The 15848-nt window shown below is 43.3% G+C and overlaps 1 protein-coding gene across 1 annotated transcript in view; it reads right to left on the bottom strand.

The window, feature by feature from the left end:
• CYP39A1 (cytochrome P450 family 39 subfamily A member 1) overlaps positions 1-15848 on the bottom strand; it is a 284249-nt gene that overhangs the window by 253111 nt on the left and 15290 nt on the right. The gene's annotated exons all lie outside the window — the stretch shown is intronic.

The following is a 15848-nucleotide window of genomic DNA, read 5'->3' as shown; positions in this document are numbered from 1 at the left end:
CCTCGTTCAACCTTCCATGAACACTTAGTTGAATATAGACAGAAAAGGTACTCGCTGCCTCGCAATGAAACAACTGCTGTGCTGTTACTGGGATATATTAATTTGAATTGTTTCATTGCCAAAATGAGAATAAAGCAGTGAAATAAAAAAAGATTTCCTGCTGTCTGGAAGAAACGGTCGTTAATGTAGTTCAACATGCTCCAGGTCTGTGATTATCAGCATAAAAGATCTGCAAATAGGTCAAGAAAGGGTCTATCAAGAGGACCTGAAACCTGCGTTTACCCATCGGTCCATTCATCCATCCTGCATGTCAGCATCCCCTTTTTGTTTTGTACCATCTTTGCTGGATGTGATATATTCTTGTAGTGAAGATACCTCTGACCATTGTTGTTAAGTGAGACCCCTAGGTTAGGGGGTTAAAATAAGAGCATTTTGTGGTCTTGTCTGTTTGAAGTAGGAGAGGAGATGGGGCAATGTGAAAGAATGCCATAGCTACAGCTAAGGTGTTTTGGGTTTGAATGATCTGAGAATGTCAAAGGATGCTTGAAACCTCATACATTCCTATGGTTTGACTGGATATAATTGTAAGGGCAATATTAGTCAAGTGTCAAATATATTTGAAGGCAGGAAGGACGGCAGGGGCAGCGGGGTTATTAATCAGCTTGCTGGAGGCTAAGGGGCCCATGAAATATTCAAATTATTTTCAGTATTATCTTTTGCGTTTCACAAAAAAGTGAGGGCAATTAAGATGGTTACAAATCATAGATATTGATGACAAACAGTAATTGTACTCTGTGCCAAAGTGTTATGGGATTTAAAATGGGCAAGTGTATGACCTACTATTTTTGGAGGGTAAGATGGGAGCGCATCAGTAACAGCAGTTCTTTTAGCCTATCATCTAAGCATCAGAAGTATGCTTGCTGCTTGTGTAAAGTGGGCTAAACTGCTGACTAAATCAGAACATATCTTAAGTTCTATGGTAACTGGTCGGCAGTCCTTCAACCACAAGTTCTGAGGTTGTACTTTTTCATGTGTCTTAACTGTTTATCATGCTAGGTGTTTGAGCAGGTCTCTTAATGGGAAAGAACTTTGGGGACACCCCGGTATAGACTGTTTAACTATGCTGACAACAAATTATTTTAAATCAATTTTCTATCCTCCAAACAACCCCAACCTTGCTTCTTCACAGAAAACCTGTTGCCCTTGCTTTACTGGATACAGCTGTGGACCAATCCAGATTGTATGGTCCTGAGAGACATCACAGGAGATCTCTTCTCTAGGAAAGGTGCATGTCTCTTTGATTTTTTTTAATCTAGATCTCCCTGATACATGGCTCGTCCCTGACACTACTATGAAAGAAGGACCGTTTTACTGTCAAGATGCTGCACTATCAATGGTCAAGGGTATTATCAAACTCAAGCTGTGGTACTAAGAATGGTCCAGAGTAATATCACTGCCAAGCAGTGGCATTAAGAATAGTCTAGTGTATTATTACTGTCAAGCTGCGGAACTATGAATGGTCCAGAGTATTATCACTGTCAAACTGCAGCACTATAAATGAACAAAAGTAGCATCATTATCCATCTGTGGTATTAGGAATGGTCCAGAGTAATAACACTGTCAAGGTAGGGCCCTATGAATGGACCAGAGTATCATCACTGTCAAGCAGTGGTGCTAAGAATGGTCTGGAGTATTATTACTGTCAAACAGTGGAACTAAGAATGGTCTACAGTATTATCACTAGTGTATTATTACTGTCAAGCTGCGGTACTATGAATGGTTCAGAGTATTATCAATGTCAAACAGTGGTACTAAGAAGGGTCGAGGGTATTCTCACTGTCAAGCAGTGGTGCTAAGAACAGTTCAGAGAATTATTGCGGTCAACCTGCGGTGCTAGAAATACTCCGGAGTATTATCACTGTCAAGCAGTGGTACCATGAATGATTCAGAGTATTATCACTATCAAGCAGTGGTACTATGAATGATTCAGAGTATTATCACTGTCAAGCTGTGGTGCTACGAACAGTCCAGAGAATTATCACGGTCAAGCTGCGGTGCTGTGAATGGTCTGGAATATTATCACTGTCAAGCAGTGGTACCATGAATAATTCAGAGTATTATCACTGTCAAACAATGGTACTATGAATGGTTTGGAGTATTATCACTGTCAAGCAGTGGTACTATGAAGGATTCACAGTATTAGCACTGTGAAGCAGTGGTGCTAAGAACAGTCCAGAGAATTATCACGGTCAAGCAGAGGTGCCATGAATGATTCAGAATATTATCACTGTCAAGCAGTCGTACTTTGAATGCTTCTGAGTATTATCACTGTCAAGCAGTGGTACAATGAAAGATTCAGAGTACTATCACTGTCAAGCAGTGGTATAAAGAAGGGTCGAGAGTATTCTCACTGTCATGCAGTGGTGCTACGAAAAGTCCAGAGTATTATCACGGTCAACCTGCGGTGCTATAAATGGTCCGGAGTATTATCACTGTCAAGCAGTGGTACCATGAATGATTCAGAGTATTATCACTGTCAAGCAGTGCTGCTATGAATGGTTCAGAGTATCATCACTGTCATGCAGTGGTACTATGAATGATTCACAGTATTAGCACTGTCAAGCAGTGGTGCTAAGAACAGTCCAGAGAATTATCACGGTCAAGCAGTGGTACTATGAATGGTTCAGAGTATGATCACTGTCAAGCAGAGGTACCATGAATGATTCAGAATATTATCACTGTCAAGCAGTCGTACTTTGAATGGAGTATTATCACTGTCAAGCAGTGATACTATGAAAGATTCAGAGTATTATCACAATCAAGCTGCTGTGCTATGAATTGTCCGGAGTATTATCACTGTCAAGCAGTGGTACCACGAATAATTCAGAGTATTATCACTGTCAAGCAGTGGTGCTATGAATGGTTTGGAGTATTATAACTATCAAGCAGTGGTACCTTGAATGATTAAGAATATTATCACTGTCAAGCAGTGGTGCTATGAATGGTTTGGAGTATTATCGCTGCCAAGCAGTGGTACTATGAATGATCCAGAGTATTATGACAGTCAAGCAGAGGTGCTATGAATGGTTCAGAGTATTATCACTGTCAACCTGAGGTGCTATGAATGGTCTGGAGTATTATTACTGTCACACAGTGGTACTATGAATGATTAAGAGTATTATCACTGTCAAGCAAGGGTAATATGAATGATTCAGAGTATTATCATGTCAAGCAGTGGTACTATGAATGATTCAGAGTATTATCACTGTCAAGCTGCGCTGCTATGAATAGTTCAGAGTATTATCATTGTCAAGCAGTGGTACTAAGATGGGTCGAGGGTATTCTCAACGTCAAGCAGTAGTACTAAGAAGGGTTGAGTGTATTCTCACTGTCAATCAGTGGTGCTAAGAACAGTCCAGAGAATTATCACGGTCAAGCTGCGGTGCTATGAATGGTCAGGAGTATTATCACTGTCAAGCAGTGGTACCATGAATGATTCAGAGTATTATCACTGTCAAGCCGTGCTGCTATGAATGGTTCAGAGTATCATCGCTGTCAAGCAGTGGTACTATGAATGATTCACAGTATTAGCACTGTCAAGCAGTGGTGCTAAGAACAGTCCAGAGAATTATCACGGTCAAGCAGTGGTACTATGAATGGTTCAGAGTATGATCACTGTCAAGCAGAGGTACCATGAATGATTCAGAATATTATCACTGTCAAGTAGTCGTACTTTGAATGGTTTGGAGTATTATCACTGTCAAGCAGTGATACTATGAAAGATTCAGAGTATTATCACTGTCAAGCAGTGGTGCAAAGAAGGGTCAAGAGTATTTTCACTGTCAAGCAGTGGTGCTACGAAAAGTCCAGAGTATTATCACGATCAAGCTGCAGTGCTATGAATGGTCTGGAGTATTATCACTGTCAAGCAGTGGTACCATGAATGATTCAGAGTATTATCACTGTCAAGCAGTGGTGCTATGAATGGTTTGGAGTATTATCGCTGTCAAACACTAGTACTATGAATGATCCAGAGTATATGACAGTCAAGCAGAGGTGCTATGAATGGTTTGGAGTATTATCACTGTCAACCTGAGGTGCTATGAATGGTCTGGAGTATTATTACTGTCAAGCATTGGTACTATGAATGATTCAGAGTATTATCACTGTCAAGCAGGGGTAATATGAATGATTCAGAGTATTATCACTGTCAAGCAGTGGTACTATGAATGATTCAGAGTATTATCACTGTCAAGCTGCACTGCTATGAATAGTTCAGAGTATTATCATTGTCAAGCAGTGATAATAAGATGGTACGAGGGTATTCTCAACGTCAAGCAGTAGTACTAAGAAGGGTTGAGTGTATTCTCACTGTCAATCAGTGGTGCTAAGAACAGTCCAGAGAATTATCACGGTCAAGCTGCGGTGCTAAGAATGGTCCAGAGTATTATCACTGTCAAGCAGTGGTACCATGAATGATTCAGAGTATTATCACTGTCAAGCAGTGGTGCTATGAATGGTTCGGAGTATTATCACTCTCAAGCTGAGGTGCTATGAATGGTCCGGAGTATTATTACTATCAAGCAGAGGTACTATGAATGATTCATAGTATTAAAACTGTCAAGCAGTGGTACTATGAATGATTCAGAGTATTACCACTGTCAAGCAGTGGTGCTATGAATAGTTCGGAGCATTATCACTGTCAAGCTGTACTGCTATGAATGGTTCAGAGTATTATCACTGTCAAGTAGTGGTACTAAGATGGGTTGAGGGTACTCTCAACGTCAAGCAGTGGTACTAAGAAGGGTTGAGGGTATTCTCACTGTCATGCAGTGGTGCTAAGAACAGTCCAGAGAATGATCACGGTCAAGCTGCAGTGCTATGAATGGTCCGAAGTATTATCACTGTCAAGCAGTGGTACCATGAATGATTCAGAGTATTATAACTGTCAAGCAGTGGTAGTATGAATGGTTCAGAGTATTATCACTGTCGAGCAGTGGTACTAAGAAGGGTAGAGGGTATTCTCACTGTCAAGCAGTGGTACTAAGAAGGGCCGAAGGTATTCTCACTGTCAAGCAGTGGTGCTAAGAACAGTCCAGAGAATTATCACGGTCAACCTGCGCTGCTATGAATGGTTCAGAGTATCATCACTGTCAAGCAGTGGTACTATGAATGATTCACAGTATGATCACTGTCAAGCAGAGGTACCATGAATGATTCAGAATATTATCATTGTCAAGCAGTTGTACTTTGAATGGTTCGGAGTATTATCACTGTCAAGCAGTGGTGCTAAGAACAGTCCAGAGAATTATCACGGTCAAGCAGTGGTACTATGAATGGTTCAGAGTATGATCACTGTCAAGCAGAGGTACCATGAATGATTCAGAATATTATCATTGTCAAGCAGTTGTACTTTGAATGGTTCGGAGTATTATCACTGTCAAGCAGTGGTGCTACGAAAAGTCCAGAGTATTATCACGATCAAGCTGCAGTGCTATGAATGGTTCGGAGTATTATCACTGTCAAGCAGTGGTACCACGAATAATTCAGAGTATTATCACTGTCAAGCAGTGGTGCTATGAATGGTTTGGAGTATTATCACTATCAAGCAGTGGTACCTTGAATGATTAAGAATATTATCACTGTCAAGCAGTGGTGCTATGAATGGTTTGGAGTATTATCGCTGCCAAGCAGTGGTACTATGAATGATCCAGAGTATTATGACAGTCAAGCAGAGGTGCTATGAATGGTTCAGAGTATTATCACTGTCAACCTGAGGTGCTATGAATGGTCTGGAGTATTATTACTGTCACACAGTGGTACTATGAATGATTCAGAGTATTATCACTGTCAAGCAGTGGTAATATGAATGATTCAGAGTATTAACACTGTCAAGCAGTGGTACTATGAATGATTCAGAGTATTATCACTGTCAAGCAGTGGTGCTATGAATGATTCGGAGTATAATCGCTGTCAAGCTGCGCTGCTATGAATAGTTCAGAGTATTATCATTGTCAAGCAGAGGTACTAAGATGGGTCGAGGGTATTCTCAACGTCAAGCAGTGGTACTAAGAAGGGTTGAGGGTATTCTCACTGTCAATCAGTGGTGCTAAGAACAGTCCAGAGAATTATCACGGTCAAGCTGTGGTGCTATGAATGGTCCGGAGTATTATCACTGTCAAGCAGTGGTACCATGAATGATTAAGAGTATTATCACTGTCAAGCAGTGGTACCATGAATGATTCAGAGTATTTTCACTGTCAAACAGCAGTACTATGAATGGTTCAGAGTATTATCACTGTCAAGCAGTAGTACTATGAAAGATTCAGAGTATTATCACTGTCAAGCAGTGGTGCTAAAAAAGGTCGAGGGTATTCTCACTGTCAAGCAGTGGTGCTAAGAACAGTCCAGAGTATTATCACGATCAAGTTGCAGTGCTATGAATGATCCGGAGTATTATCACTGTCAAGAAGTGGTACCATGAATGATTCAGAGTATAATCACTGTCAAGCAGTGGTGCTATGAATGCTTCAGAGTATTATCACTGTCAAGCAGTGGTACCATCAATGATTCAGAGTATTATCAATGTCAAGCAGTGGTGCTATGAATGGTTCGGAGTGTTATCGCTGTCAAGCAGTGGTACTATGAATGATTCAGAGTATTACCACTGTCAAGCAGTGGTGCTATGAATAGTTCGGAGCATTATCACTGTCAAGCTGTACTGCTATGAATGGTTCAGAGTATTATCACTGTCAAGTAGTGGTACTAAGATGGGTTGAGGGTACTCTCAACGTCAAGCAGTGGTACTAAGAAGGGTTGAGGGTATTCTCACTGTCATGCAGTGGTGCTAAGAACAGTCCAGAGAATGATCACGGTCAAGCTGCAGTGCTATGAATGGTCCGAAGTATTATCACTGTCAAGCAGTGGTACCATGAATGATTCAGAGTATTATAACTGTCAAGCAGTGGTAGTATGAATGGTTCAGAGTATTATCACTGTCGAGCAGTGGTACTAAGAAGGGTAGAGGGTATTCTCACTGTCAAGCAGTGGTACTAAGAAGGGCCGAAGGTATTCTCACTGTCAAGCAGTGGTGCTAAGAACAGTCCAGAGAATTATCACGGTCAACCTGCGCTGCTATGAATGGTTCAGAGTATCATCACTGTCAAGCAGTGGTACTATGAATGATTCACAGTATGATCACTGTCAAGCAGAGGTACCATGAATGATTCAGAATATTATCATTGTCAAGCAGTTGTACTTTGAATGGTTCGGAGTATTATCACTGTCAAGCAGTGGTGCTAAGAACAGTCCAGAGAATTATCACGGTCAAGCAGTGGTACTATGAATGGTTCAGAGTATGATCACTGTCAAGCAGAGGTACCATGAATGATTCAGAATATTATCATTGTCAAGCAGTTGTACTTTGAATGGTTCGGAGTATTATCACTGTCAAGCAGTGGTGCTACGAAAAGTCCAGAGTATTATCACGATCAAGCTGCAGTGCTATGAATGGTTCGGAGTATTATCACTGTCAAGCAGTGGTACCACGAATAATTCCGAGTATTATCACTGTCAAGCAGTGGTGCTATGAATGGTTTGGAGTATTATCACTATCAAGCAGTGGTACCTTGAATGATTAAGAATATTATCACTGTCAAGCAGTGGTGCTATGAATGGTTTGGAGTATTATCGCTGCCAAGCAGTGGTACTATGAATGATCCAGAGTATTATGACAGTCAAGCAGAGGTGCTATGAATGGTTCAGAGTATTATCACTGTCAACCTGAGGTGCTATGAATGGTCTGGAGTATTATTACTGTCACACAGTGGTACTATGAATGATTCAGAGTATTATCACTGTCAAGCAGTGGTAATATGAATGATTCAGAGTATTAACACTGTCAAGCAGTGGTACTATGAATGATTCAGAGTATTATCACTGTCAAGCAGTGGTGCTATGAATGATTCGGAGTATAATCGCTGTCAAGCTGCGCTGCTATGAATAGTTCAGAGTATTATCATTGTCAAGCAGTGGTACTAAGATGGGTCGAGGGTATTCTCAACGTCAAGCAGTGGTACTAAGAAGGGTTGAGGGTATTCTCACTGTCAATCAGTGGTGCTAAGAACAGTCCAGAGAATTATCACGGTCAAGCTGTGGTGCTATGAATGGTCCGGAGTATTATCACTGTCAAGCAGTGGTACCATGAATGATTAAGAGTATTATCACTGTCAAGCAGTGGTACCATGAATGATTCAGAGTATTTTCACTGTCAAACAGCAGTACTATGAATGGTTCAGAGTATTATCACTGTCAAGCAGTAGTACTATGAAAGATTCAGAGTATTATCACTGTCAAGCAGTGGTGCTAAAAAAGGTCGAGGGTATTCTCACTGTCAAGCAGTGGTGCTAAGAACAGTCCAGAGTATTATCACGATCAAGTTGCAGTGCTATGAATGATCCGGAGTATTATCACTGTCAAGAAGTGGTACCATGAATGATTCAGAGTATTATCACTGTCAAGCAGTGGTGCTATGAATGCTTCAGAGTATTATCACTGTCAAGCAGTGGTACCATCAATGATTCAGAGTATTATCAATGTCAAGCAGTGGTGCTATGAATGGTTCGGAGTGTTATCGCTGTCAAGCAGTGGTACTATGAATGATTCAGAGTATTATCACTGTCAAGCAGTGGTGCTATGAATGGTTTGGAGTATTATCACTGTCAACCTGAGGTGCTATGAATGGTCCGGAGTATTATCACTGTCAAGCAGTGGTACTATGAATGATTCAGAGTATTATCTCTGTCAAGCAGTGGTGCTGTGAATGTTTCAGAGTATTGTCACTGTCAAGCTGCGGTGCTATGAAAGATCTGGAGTATTATTACTGTCATGCAGTGGTACTATGAATGGTTCAGAGTATTATCACTGTCAAGCAGTGGTAATATCAGTGATTTGAAGTATTATCACTGTCAAGCAGTGGTACCATGAATGATTCAGAGTATTATCACTGTCAAGCAGTGGCACTATGATTGGTTCGGAGTACTATCACTGTCAAGCAGTGGCACTATGAATGATTCAGAGTATTATCACTGTCAAGCAGTGGTGCTATGAATGGTTCAGAGTATTATCACTGTCAAGCTGCGCTGCTATGAATGGTTAAGAGTATTATCACTGTCAAGCAGTGGTACTAAGATGGATCGAGGGTATTCTCACTGTCAAGCAGCGGTACTAAGAAGGGTCGAGGGTATTCTCACTGTCAAGCAGTGGTGCTCAGAACAGTCCAGAGAATTATCACGGTCAAGCTGCTTTGCTATGAATAGTCCGGAGTATTATCACTGTCAAGCATTGGTATCATGAATGATTCAGAGTTTTATCACTGTCAAGCAGCGGTACTGTGAATGATTCAGAGTATTATCACTGTCAAGCAGTGGTATTATGAATGATTCAGAGTATTATCACTGTCAAGCAGTGGTACCATGAATGATTCAGAGTATTATCACTGTCAAGCAGTGGTGCTGTGAATGGTTCGGAGTATTATCACTTTCAAGCAGCGGTACTATGAATGATTCAGAATATTATGACTGTCAAGCAGTGGTACTGTAAATGATTCAGTGGTACTATGAATGATTCGGAGTATTATCACTGTCAAGCAGCGGTACTATAAATGATTCCGAGTATAATCACTGTCAAGAAGTGGTACTGTGAATGATTCAGAGTATTATCACTGTCAAGAAGCAGTACCATGAACGATTCAGAGTATTAACACTGTCAAGCAGTGGTGCTGTGAATGGTTCAGAGTATTATCACTATCAAGCAGTGATACTATGAATGATTCAGAGTATTATCACTGTCAAGCAGTGGTACCATAAATGATTCAGAGTATTAACACTGTCAAGCAGTCGTACTATGAATAATTCAGAGTATTATCACTGTCAAGCAAGTGGTTCTATGAATGGTTCAGACTATTATCACTGTCAAGCTGTGGTGCTATGAATAGTTCAGAGTATTATCACTGTCAAGCAGTGGTACTAAGATGGGTTGAGGGTATTCTCACTGTCAAGCAGTGGTACGAAGAAGTGACAAGGGTATTCTCACTGTCAAGCAGCGGTGCTGAGAACAGTGCGGAGAATTATCACGGTCAAGCTGAGGTGCTATAAATGGTCTGGAGTATTATCACTGTCAAGCATTGGTATCATGAATGATTCAGAGTATTATCACGGTCAAGCAGTGGTACTTGTAGGAAAGTACCATCTTGCCTGGCATGTTACCCCCATTTTTCACTGTATATATGTTGTTTTAGTTGTATGTGTCACTGGGACCCTGTTCACCAGGGCCCCAGTGCTCATAAGTGTGCCTGAATGTGTTACCTGTGTAGTGACTAACTGTCTCACTGAGGCTCTGCTAATCAGAACCTCAGTGGTTATGCTCTCTCATTTCTTTCCAAATTGTCACTAACAGGCTAGTGACTAATTTTACCAATTTACATTGGCTTACTGGAACACCCTTATAATTCCCTAATATATGGTACTGAGGTACCCAGGGTATTGGGGTTCCAGGAGATCCCTATGGGCTGCAGCATTTCTTTTGCCACCCATAGGGAGCTCTGACAATTCTTACACAGGCCTGCCACTGCAGCCTGAGTGAAATAACGTCCAAGTTATTTCACAGCCATTTTACACTGCACTTAAGTAACTTATAAGTCACCTATATGTCTAACCTTTACCTGGTAAAGGTTAGGTGCAAAGTTACTTAGTGTGAGGGCACCCTGGCACTAGCCAAGGTGCCCCCACATTGTTCAGGGCCAATTCCCCGGACTTTGTGAGTGCGGGGACACCATTACACGCTTGCACTACATATAGGTCACTACCTATATGTAGTTTCACAATGGTAACTCCGAATATGGCCATGTAACATGTCTATGATCATGGAATTGCCCCCTCTATACCATCCTGGCATAGTTGGCACAATCCCATGATCCCAGTGGTCTGTAGCACAGACCCTGGTACTGCCAAACTGCCCTTCCTGGGGTTTCACTGCAGCTGCTGATGCTGCCAACCCCTCAAACAGGCATCTGCCCTCCTGGGGTCCAGCCAGGCCTGGCCCAGGATGGCAGAACAAAGGACTTCCTCTGAGAGAGGGTGTTACACCCTCTCCCTTTGGAAAATGGTGTGAAGGCAGGGGAGGAGTAGCCTCCCCCAGCCTCTGGAAATGCTTTCTTGGGCACAGATGTGCCCAATTCTGCATAAGCCAGTCTACACCGGTTCAGAGGACCCCTTAGCCCTGCTCTGGCGCGAAACTGGACAAAGGAAAGGGGAGTGACCACTCCCCTGACCTGTAGCTCCCCTGGGAGGTGCCCAGAGCTCCTCCAGTGTGCTCCAGACCTCTGCCATCTTGGAAACAGAGGTGCTGCTGGCACACTGGACTGCTCTGAGTGGCCAGTGCCACCAGGTGACGTCAGAGACTCCTTCTGATAGGCTCCTTCAGGTGTTGCTAGCCTATCCTCTCTCCTAGGTAGCCAAACCCTCTTTTCTGGCTATTTAGGGTCTCTGTCTCTGGGGAAACTTTAGATAACGAGTGCAAGAGCTCATCCGAGTTCCTCTGCATCTCTCTCTTCACCTTCTGCCAAGGAATCGACTGCTGACCGCGCTGGAAGCCTGCAAAACTGCAACATAGTAGCAAAGACGACTACTGCAACTCTGTAACGCTGATCCTGCCGCCTGCTCGACTGTTTTCCTGGTGGTGTATGCTGTGGGGGTAGTCGGCCTCCTCTCTGCACTAGAAGCTCCGAAGAAATCTCCCGTGGGTCGACGGAATCTTCCCCCTGCAACCGCAGGCACCAAAAAGCTGCATTACCGGTCCCTTGGGTCTCCTCTCAGCACGACGAGCGAGGTCCCTCGAATCCAGCAACTCTGTCCAAGTGACCCCCACAGTCCAGTGACTCTTCAGTCCAAGTTTGGTGGAGGTAAGTCCTTGCCTCACCTCGCTAGACTGCATTGCTGGGAACCGCGACTTTTGCAGCTACTCCGGCCTCCGTGCACTTCCGGCGGAAATCCTTTGTGCACAGTCCAGCCTGGGTCCACGGCACTCTAACCTGCATTGCACGACCTCCTAAGTTGTTCTCCGGCGACTTCTTTGTGCGACTTCGGGTGAGCACCGTTTCACGCATCCTCGTAGTGCCTGTTTCTGGCACTTCTCCGGGTGCTACCTGCTGCTAAGAGGGATCCTTGTCTTGCTCGACGTCCCTTCTACCTCCTGGTCCAATTTGCGACCTCCTGGTCCCTCCTGGGCCCTCCTGGGCCACAGCAGCATCTAAAAACGCTAACCGCACGATTTGCAGCTAGCAAGGCTTGTTGGCGTTCTTTCGCCGGGAAAACACTTCTGCACGACTCTCCACGGCGAGAGGGATTCGTCCACCAAAGGGGAAGTCTCTAGCCCTTTTCGTTCCTGCAGAAACCTCAGCTTCTTCTGTCCAGTAGAAGCTTCTTTGCACCCACAGCTGGCATTTCCTGGGCATCTGCCCATCTCCGACTTGCTTGTGACTTTTGGACTTGGTCCCCTTGTTCCACAGGTACCCTAGATTGGAAATCCATCGTTGTTGCATTGTTGGTTTGTGTCTTTCCTGCATTATTCCTCTATCACGACTTCTTTGTCCTTAGGGAAACTTTAGTGCACTTTGCACTCACTTTTCAGGGTCTTGGGGTGGGTTATTTTTCTAACTCTCACTATTTTCTAATAGTCCCAGCGACCCTCTACAAGGTCACATAGGTTTGGGGTCCATTCGTGGTTCGCATTCCACTTTTGGAGTATATGGTTTGTGTTGCCCCTATCCCTATGTGTCCCCATTGCATCCTATTGTAACTATACATTGTTTGCACTGTTTTCTAAGACTATACTGCATATTTTTGGTATTGTGTACATATATCTTGTGTATATTTCCTATCCTCTCACTGAGGGTACACTCTAAGATACTTTGGCATATTGTCATAAAAATAAAGTACCTTTATTTTTAGTATAACTGTGTATTGTGTTTTCTTATGATATTGTGCATATGACACTAAGTGGTACTGTAGTAGCTTCACACGTCTCCTAGTTCAGGCTAAGCTGCTCTGCTAAGCTACCATTATCTATCAGCCTATGCTGCTAGACACCCTATACACTAATAAGGGATAACTGGGCCTGGTGCAAGGTGCAAGTACCCCTTGGTACTCACTACAAGCCAGTCCAGCCTCCTACATTGGTTGTGCAGCGGTGGGATAAGTGCTTTGAGACTACTTACCACTCTTGTCATTGTACTTTTCATAAGAGAAAAATATACAAAACAAGTTCAGTGTGTGTACACATAGCTAAAAAGTTTTGCATTTCCTCTTTTCACTCTTTTCTAAGTGCTGAAAAGTACTTCTAAACTTCAAAAAGTTCTAAAAAGTTTTAAAAGTTTTTTTCTCTGTCTTTCTAAAAGCTCTGACAAACTTTTTTCACTTTTTCTATCACTTTAACTCTCTCTAAAAATGTCTGGCACAGGCCAAAATGTTGATCTGTCCAGAATTGCATATGATCACCTTAGCTGGAAAGGAGCAAGGAGTCTCTGCATAGAGAGAGGTTTGAGTGTAGGGAAGAATCCTTCCTTGGAACTGTTACTTAACATGCTTAGAGAACAAGATAAGGCTAAAAGTGCCCCATCTGTTGAAAAAGTAGCTAATGGTTCCCAATCTGATCCAGGGACTCCCCCAGGAAAAGATTCAGGAAAGAAACTCCCTAGCCTGCCCATAACTAGACAGTCTAGCATAGTTGGTAATGATGGAGAGCCACACCATACAAATAGCGTTGTCTCACATCATAGCAAAAGCATTTATTCACACCACAGTGGTACTGATGTTTCTGTTAGCCAAGCTGTTAGGGTGCCCTCTGTAAGGGACAGGTCTCCTTCTGTCCATTCTCACCATACTTCTGTTTCAAGGCATGTCCCTCCCACCCACCCTGATGACAGATTGTTAGAAAGGGAGCTCAATAGATTGAGAGTGGAACAAACCAGACTGAAGCTCAAGAAGCAACAGCTGGATTTGGATAGACAGACCTTAGAAGTAGAGAAGGAGAGACAGAAACTGGGTTTAGAAACCCATGGTGGCAGCAGCAGTATTCCCCATAGTCATCCTGCAAAAGAGCATGATTCCAGGAATCTGCACAAGATAGTTCCCCCTTATAAGGAGGGGGATGACATTAACAAGTGGTTTGCTGCACTTGAGAGGGCCTGTGCTGTACAGGATGTCCCTCAAAGGCAGTGGGCTGCTATCCTATGGCTATCATTTAGTGGAAAAGGTAGGGATAGGCTCCTTACTGTGAAAGAAAATGAAGCTAATGATTACAAAGTTCTTAAGAATGCACTCCTGGATGGTTATGGCTTAACCACTGAACAATACAGGATAAAGTTCAGAGAGACCAAAAAGGAGTCTTCACAAGACTGGGTTGATTTCATTGACCATTCAGTGAAGGCCTTGGAGGGGTGGTTACATGGCAGTAAAGTGACTGATTATGACAGCCTGTATAACTTGATCCTGAGAGAGCATATTCTTAATAATTGTGTGTCTGGTTTGTTGCACCAGTACTTGGTGGACTCTGATCTGACCTCTCCCCAAGAATTGGGAAAGAAGGCAGACAAATGGGTCAGAACAAGGGTGAACAGAAAAGTTCATACAGGGGGTGACAAAGATGGCAACAAGAAGAAGGATGGTAAGTCTTCAGACAAGGGTGGGGACAAATCTAAAAATGAGTCTCCATCAGGCCCACAAAAACACTCTGGTGGGGGTGGTGGGCCCAAATCCTCTTCTAATCAAAATAAGGAAAAGAAACCATGGTGCTATTTATGTAAAATAAAAGGCCATTGGACAACAGATCCCAGTTGTCCAAAGAAAATCACCAAGCCTCCTACCACTACAACGCCTACTGCTACACCTAGTGTCCCTACTAATAGCAGTGGTGGTGGGAGCAAACCTACTAATAGCCAATCCAAGGGAGTAGCTGGGCTCACTATTGGTAACTTAGTTGGGGTTGGCCTTGTTAGGGAGGCCACAGAGGCTGTGTTAGTCTCTGAGGGGGCTATTGATTTAGCCACCTTAGTTGCTTGTCCCCTTAATATGGATAAGTACAAGCAGCTACCCCTAATAAATGGTGTTGAGGTTCAGGCCTACAGGGACACTGGAGCCAGTGTGACTATGGTCATAGAGAAACTGGTCCACCCTGAACAACACCTACTTGGTCACCAGTACCAAGTAACCGATGCTCACAACAACACACTTAGCCACCCCATGGCTGTTGTAAATCTCAACTGGGGGGGGGTTACTGGTCCAAAGAAAGTTGTGGTAGCCACAGATTTACCTGTAGACTGTCTACTAGGAAATGATTTGGAGACATCAGCTTGGTCAGATGTGGAGTTGGAGGCCCAAGCAGCAATGCTGGGCATCCCAGGGCATATTTTTGCTTTAACCAGGGCTCAGGCCAAAAAGCGAAAAGGACAGGGAAGCTTGGATCCTGGAACAATGGACCAAGTGCTCCCTAAAGCTAGGGCTAGTAGAAGCAAACCACTTCCTACTATCCCTCCCTCTACAGTGGATTCAACTTCTGAGGAAGAAGAATTCCCTCCCTGTGCAGAACCTACACCAGAGGAGCTTGAAGCAGACACTGCTGAGCTTTTGGGTGAAGGGGGGCCTGCCAGGGAGGAGCTGAGTGTGGCACAGCAAACCTGTCCCACATTAGAGGGTCTAAGACAGCAAGCTGTCAAACAGGCTAATGGGGATGTCAGTGACTCTCACAGAGTTTACTGGGAGGACAACCTCTTGTACACTGAGCATAGGGATCCT

This window comes from Pleurodeles waltl, chromosome 5 (assembly GCF_031143425.1).
Source record: "Pleurodeles waltl isolate 20211129_DDA chromosome 5, aPleWal1.hap1.20221129, whole genome shotgun sequence".
Classification (NCBI taxonomy): Eukaryota; Metazoa; Chordata; class Amphibia; order Caudata; family Salamandridae; genus Pleurodeles; species Pleurodeles waltl.
The sequence above is the reverse complement of the archived record's forward strand: the minus strand, read 5'-3'. Positions and strand labels throughout refer to the sequence as shown.